The sequence below is a fragment of the Salminus brasiliensis genome, chromosome 25 (assembly GCF_030463535.1).
Source record: "Salminus brasiliensis chromosome 25, fSalBra1.hap2, whole genome shotgun sequence".
Lineage (NCBI taxonomy): Eukaryota > Metazoa > Chordata > Actinopteri > Characiformes > Bryconidae > Salminus > Salminus brasiliensis.
In genome coordinates, this window is record NC_132902.1 from 2,184,578 (window position 1) to 2,192,415 (window position 7,838).

Sequence of the window (7,838 nt, forward strand, 5' to 3'; positions counted from 1 at the left end):
CAGAGCCTGAGATGGAAATTCAGCTACTAGCAAAAGTAGTGGAACGTCTTTTAAGGGACTATTTTGTCTTGCGTGTATCCCTCCACCTTCTACATTTTAGTTTAAAACCCTCTGAAGGGCTCCCGGGTGGCCCAGCGGTCTAATGCGGCGCCACTACGGCCAGAGGGTCGCCAGTTTCAATACCGAGCCACGATGCTTTGCCATCAGCAGCCGGAGTCTGAGAGAGCACAACAGGGCGGGCTCTCTCCGGGTGGGTAGATGGCGCTGTCTCCCCTCACCACTCTCCACCAAAGCGATGTTGGCCGGCACAGGCGTCTGGTATTCTTCTCGCTACCAGTTAAATGTTTCCTGTGCCCCTGGCTGCAACACAAACCCAAAGCATGATGGCCTCCACCCCTGTGCTTACCAGTTGGCAAGGGGTTCTTCTCATTAAATATGACCCTTTTTTAAAACATGGCTTTACTTGCAGCCGCTGTTTCACCTTCTTCAATCTACAGGACTTGTCTCCAAAATGCGTCAAGCTTGTTTAGATGTTCCTTTGCAAGATTCTGATGCGATTCTATGATGGTGAAGATGTGGAAATGGTAATTTATGCATACATTTGAATAAACTGGTGGTAATTTATGCATAAATTTGAAGATATGGATGGTAACATGGGTAAATTTGAAGAAACTGGTGGTAACTTTGGGGTAAATTTGAAGAAATTAATGGTAACTTTTGGGTAAATTAAAAACTATGTGGTCATTTATGCATAAATGTAAGGAAATTGAAGAAATTGGTGGTAACATTTGGGTAAATTTCAAGAAATTGTGGTAATTTATGCATGAATGTAAGGAAATTGAAGAAATTGGTGGTAACTTATGCATAAATTTGAAAATAAATTAATAATATATGCACAAATGTAAGGAAATTTAAAGGAAATAATGGTAACTTTTGGGTAAATTTAAAGAAATGTGTTAATTTGTGCATAAATTTAAGGAAATTGAAGAATTTGGTGGTAACTTTTAGGTAAATATTAAGAGATTGTGGGTATCCTATATGTAAATTTGAAGTAATGTGGTAATTTATGCATGAATGTAAGAAAATGTAAGAAATTGATGGTAACTTATGCATACATTTGAAAATAAATTGTAATATATGCATAAATGTAAGGAAATTTAAAGAAAATTATGGTAACTTTTGGGTAAATTTAAAGAAATTGTGGTAATTTATGCATGAATGTAAGGTATTTGATGAAATTGGTAACTTTTGGGTAAATGTGATGAAATTGGTGGTAACTTATGCATACATTTATGAGTTAATTTAGTGACATTGGGACAATTTATGGGCAAATTTATGGGTAAATTTAATGACATTGGTAAAACATTATGCATAAATTTAAAGAAATGTGGTAATTTATGCATAAATGTATGGAAATTGAGGAATTTGCTGATGACTTATGCATTAAAAAGTGTCTCGACTGAGAAGAAGATTTAGGACACCGGGCTCTGGAGGGGAAGCAGTTCTGAAACTCGTGTCTTTATTTATGAGTCTGCAAAATTCAGACATGTTCAACTTGTTCAGGGTCAACATGACCATGCTGGAGTGTGTGTGTGTGTGTGTGTATGTGTGTGTGTGTGGTCGTGGTCATGTATAAATCGGGAACTAAGCCATGCTCCCAAAGAAGAATCGAGCAGAGTAATATTGACATTTTACTGTATGATCTTCAGCATGGGAGCTCTGATGCTGATGGTGAGTTCACTGTGCCGTTCTTTTAAGTTATTAATAATTTATAAAATAATACATTTTTGATCAGTAAATTGTTATATTAAGGGTCTAATGTACTGATGTGAACGCTGCACGAATTTCTACTTTTATATTCATGTTAGAGAGAATCTTTTTTGTTTTTTCTCAGAAGTGTTTGTTTTTCTTCTGTAATTAATGATAATAAATATTTTGTTTATTAAGATTCTTGTATTTCTGAAATCCATGTCGATACATTTGCGAGTTGTGAACTGATTGCTGCAGAGTCCAGATGTTGTGAAGTCTGAAACAAATCCGAGAACAATTCTATCAATTCAAAAACAAGTCTGAGTACAAATACTTTCAATTACAAGCAAATTCTAAATACAAATATTAAAGAGTCCGAAACAAGTCTGATCACAAATACTAGAGTTTAAAACAAGTCTGATTACAAATACTAGAGTCCAAAACAAGTCTGATTACAAATACTTTCAATTACAAACTAATTTTAAATACAAATACTAAAGAGTCCAAAACAAGTCTGAGAACAAATATATTAATAATAATAATAATAATAATTTTATTATTATTATTATTATTATTATTATTATTAATATTATTATTATTATTGTTGTTGTTGTTGTTGTTGTTGTTATAATGATAATAACAATAATAACACCCCTGTTTGTTTAATGGGGGAGTGAACATAATTATCTCTATTGCAAAACATGGTTCTTTTGAGACAAATCTGAGTTTTACAAATCCAAGTCCAAGACGAGCTCAAGTTCACATACGAGTCCAAGACAAATCTGATTACAAAAGTCCAAAATCAAGTCAGAGAACGAATACGCCTTAAGCCGAGTACAATCAATTCCAAGAGAAGTCCAAAGCAGGTCTGAGTATACTAGTGTGTCCAAGACAAGTCTGATTACAAATGCTAGTGTTTAAAACAAGTCTGATTACAAATACTAGAGTTTAAAACAAGTCTGATCACAAATACTAGAGTTTAAAACAAGTCTGATTACAAATACTTTCAATTACAAACTAATTTTAAATACAAATACTAAAGAGTCCAAAACAAGTCTGATTACAAATACTTTCAATTACAAACTAATTTTAAATACAAATACTAAAGAGTCCAAAGCAGGTCTGAGTATACTAGCGAGTCCAAGACAAGTCTGATTACAAATACTAAAGAGTCCAAAACAAATATGAGTGTGCTATCAAGTCCAAGACAAGTCCGATTACAAATGCTATAGTGTCCAAAGCAGGTCTGAGTATACTAGGAAGTTCAAGACCAGTCTGATTACAAATGCTAGTGTTTAAAACAAGTCTGATTACAAATACTAGAGTTTAAAACAAGTCTGATCACAAATACTAGAGTTTAAAACAAGTCTGATTACAAATACTTTCAATTACAAACTAATTTTAAATACAAATACTAAAGAGTCCAAAACAAGTCTGATTACAAATACTTTCAATTACAAACTAATTTTAAATACAAATATTAAAGAGTCTGAAACAAGTCTGATCACAAATACTAGAGTTTAAAACAAGTCTGATTACAAATACTTTCAATTACAAACTAATTTTAAATATAAATACTAAAGAGTCCAAAACAAGTCTGATTACAAATACTAGAGTTTAAAACAAGTCTGATTACAAATACTTTCAATTACAAACTAATTTTAAATACAAATACTAAAGAGTCCAAAACAAGTCTGATTACAAATATCAAAGTCCAAAACAAGTCTGAGTACAAATACTAGAGTCCAAAACAAGTCTGATTACAAATATCAAAGTCCAAAACAAGTCTGAGTACAAATACTAGAATCCAAAACAAGTCTGATTACAAATATCAAAGTCCAAAACAAGTCTGAGTACAAATATTAGAGTCTAAAATAAATCAGATTACAAATACTTACAAATACAAATACAAATACTCAATTCCAAACAAATTCTAATTACAAATACTAAAGAGTCCAAAACAAGTCTGATTAGAAATACTAAAGATTCCAGAACAATGAATTTCTAAAGTCATATTAATTGTAAAGGCTGGGCAGGAATTTTTCACAGTAACTTTTGTTTATTAAAACTCACATATTTCTGAAATCCATGTCGTTACATTTGCAGGTTGGCATTTGATTGCTGCAGAGTCAACCTTTGACTGTGGGTCAATTCGAAGACTGGAGCTTTTCTGTTAACAGGTGCAGTGTGTTCAATACTACTTTGTCCAGATCTGCATAATAATAATAATAATAATAATAATAATAATAATAATAATAATAATTATTATTATTATTATTAATATTATTATTATTGTTGTTGTTGTTGTTGTTGTTGTTGTTATAATGATAATAACAATAATAACACCCCTGTTTGTTTAATGGGGGAGTGAACATAATTATCTCTATTGCAAAACATGGTTCTTTTTTTTTACAAATCCAAGTCCAAGACGAGCTCAAGTTCACATACGAGTCCAAGACAAATCTGATTACAAAAGTCCAAAATCAAGTCAGAGAACGAATACGCCTTAAGCCGAGTACAATCAATTCCAAGAGAAGTCCAAAGCAGGTCTGAGTATACTAGGGAGTTCAAGACAAGTCTGATTACAAATACTAAAGAGTCCAAAGCAGGTCTGAGTATACTAGCGAGTTCAAGACAAGTCTGATTACAAATACTAAAGAGTCCAAAGCAGGTCTGAGTATACTAGCGAGTTCAAGACAAGTCTGATTACAAATACTAAAGAGTTTAGAGCATGTCTGAGTATACTAGCAAGTTCAAGACGAGTCTGATTACAAATACTAAAGAGTTTAGAGCATGTCTGAGTATACTAGCGAGTCTAAGACAAGTCTGATTACAAATACTAAAGAGTCCAAAGCAGGTCTGAGTATACTAGTGTGTCCAAGACAAGTCTGATTACAAACACTAAAGAGTTTAGAGCATGTCTGAGTATACTAGCGAGTCTAAGACAAGTCTGATTACAAATGCTAAAGAGTCCAAAGCAGGTCTGAGTATACTAGCAAGTTCAAGACAAGTCTGATTACAAATACTAAAGAGTCCAAAGCAGGTCTGAGTATACTAGCAAGTTCAAGACAAGTCTGATTACAAATGCTAAAGAGTTTAGAGCAGGTCTGAGTATACTAGCAAGTTCAAGACAAGTCTGATTACAAATGCTAAAGAGTTTAGAGCATGTCTGAGTATACTAGGGAGTTCAAGACAAGTCTGATTACAAATGCTAAAGAGTTTAGAGCATGTCTGAGTATACTAGGGAGTTCAAGACAAGTCTGATTACAAATGCTAAAGAGTCCAAAGCAGGTCTGAGTATACTAGCGAGTTCAAGACAAGTCTGATTACAAATGCTAGAGGTTATGACAAGTCCGAATACAAATACAAAGAATGCATCCTAGGTCAAGACCAGTCTGATTACAAATATTACTGATTACAAATGTCTGATTACAACAAAATCCTGTCCAGGACAAGGCCGTCTTTATTTTATTCATCTATTTAATATGAATGATAAAGTGGTTAATTATTAGTCCTACTTTAAATAAATGTAACATCTCGTCTCTTTATTTTCACCTAATCCAGTTCACTCGCTCCACTCGAGGGAATGGGGACCCACATTTGGTCCCTGCGGAGTGCACTTCTCCTCTGGGCTTTGTGCTCAAGTCCTGCTTTCACCGCGGCACCTGGAGCTTCAGGATGTCCAAATCACGGCAGCTCCGCCCCCGGTAAAGCTATTCACATCCGAACGCAATCTCCTTCCAAACTGTGACAGCTTTAAATAGCGGAGTGCTGGGCTGGCTGGAGGCTACCGCGGAAAGCTGGGGGAATAGAGAGGCGGAGTGAAACCAGGTTTCTGGAAACACCTACTACCTTGTGCTTCCACTCACTGGCCTGGCCACTTTATTGGAAACACCTACTTTGTGCTTCCACTCACTGGCCACTTTATTGGAAACACCTACCTTGTGCTTCCACTCACTGGCCACTTTATTAGAAACACCTACCTTGTGCTTCCACTCACTGGCCACTTTATTGGAAACACCTACCTTGTGCTTCCACTCACTGGCCTGGCCACTTTATTGGAAACACCTACCTTGTGCTTCCTCACTGGCCACTTTATTAGAAACCCTTTCCTTGTGCTTCTACTCGCTGGCCACTTTATTAGAAACATCTACCCTGTGCTTCCACTCACTGGCCACTTTATTGGAAACACCTACTTTGTGCTTCCACTCACTGGCCACTTTATTGGAAACACCTACCTTGTGCTTCCACTCACTGGCCACTTTATTAGAAACACCTACCTTGTGCTTCCACTCACTGGCCACTTTATTGGAAACACCTACCTTGTGCTTCTACTCACTGGCCTGGCCACTTTATTGGAAACACCTACCTTGTGCTTCTACTCACTGGCCTGGCCACTTTATTGGAAACACCTACCTTGTGCTTCCACTCACTGGCCTGGCCACTTTATTGGAAACACCTACCTTGTGCTTCTACTCACTGGCCACTTTATTAGAAACACCTACCTTGTGCTTCCACTCACTGGCCTGGCCACTTTATTGGAAACACCTACCTTGTGCTTTCTTACCGGCCACTTTATTAGAAACCCTTTCCTTGTGCTTCCACTCACTGGCCACTTTATTAGAAACATCTACCCTGTGCTTCCACTTACTGGCCACTTTATTTTTTCCCAGCATCTCCTGTTTTGGAGTCGCTGGAGTGCCGGAGTGACTACGCCACCCATATCCGATGTAGCTGGACGGAAGCCGCGGGCTCTCCTCTTCTTCTGTTGCACAGGAACCCACATGACCTCAGGTGAGAAAGTCCAGCACAAGCGATCGGACCTTAATGCAAGGTGCAAAAGTTTAGGCACCCCGTCAGATGACACGTGATGCTGTGTTTGTGTGGTACACAGTGAGTTGCCGTGCCTCCAGGACCCCCTGCCGGCCCGGAGCGCTCCTGCGAACAAGCTCCGTGTGCAGTGCCGGTACAACACCGTCCTGTTCGCCATCGGCTTCGACGACACGTTCCTCTTCCATGCCCCACACTCCCCGGGCTTCTCCGAGAGCGTCCGCCTCACACAGCACGGTCAGTACACTCTGCAGTGAGGTGGTCTTCCAGGACAGTGCTCACATCTGGTGTTCCCCCCCCTCAGTCTTCCTTGTGCCTCCTCAGCAGGCCGGACACGCGGTCGGCTCCACCCTGAACCCTCCTCACCGCTGATCACCCCGACCGTAGCTCAGCCCTCATACCGCCATCTCACCCCCTGGACGAGCTCGGGACGTTCCAGACGGGAGCGGGCCGTGAGTACTCCGCTACGCTGCTGGCCTTGGCCTGGGTCAAAGGGTCAGAGGGTGCTGATATTGAGGAGCTGGTGTCATAGAGGCTGACTTCCTCTCTCACGTCTCGGCTCACTTCCCAATTTCACACACAGTCAGGATCTATGATCCGGTCGTGACGTCTGGGCCGTCTCTAGACTGCTGGTTGTTACTGGGGCTCACAACAGGATATAGAGGGGCACAGCTGTACCCCTCTGCTTGCCTAATAATATTAATATTAGCTAATATACTGCTGCTAATAATATGGTTATAATTATTATATATGTATATAGATGTAACTACTTATTATTATCATTATGTTTTATTCTTCTTCTTCTAATTATTATTATTATTATTGTTGTTGTTGTTGCTGCTTTATTATTATTATTTATTAGTATTTTTTTTTTCTTATAATTATTTATATATGTTTGAATTGTTGTTATCATATTATTATTATATTCTTACTATTTTCTTATAATAATAATAATTATTATTATTAATATTATTAAAATATATATTTTTTATTCTTCATTTTTGTAATACTAATTGCTATTAGTATTATTGTATTTTATTATAATTATTTTTACTGCAATAGTATTATTGTTATTATTATATTTTACATGAGTAAGATAATAGTTATTATGATTATTGATATATGTTTGTTATAATATTTTATTATTAATAATATCAATATATATATATATATATTTAATTATTTGACTTGTAATTATTATTGTTATTAGTATTATTGTATTTTATAATAATTGTTATTGTCACTATAATAGTATTCTT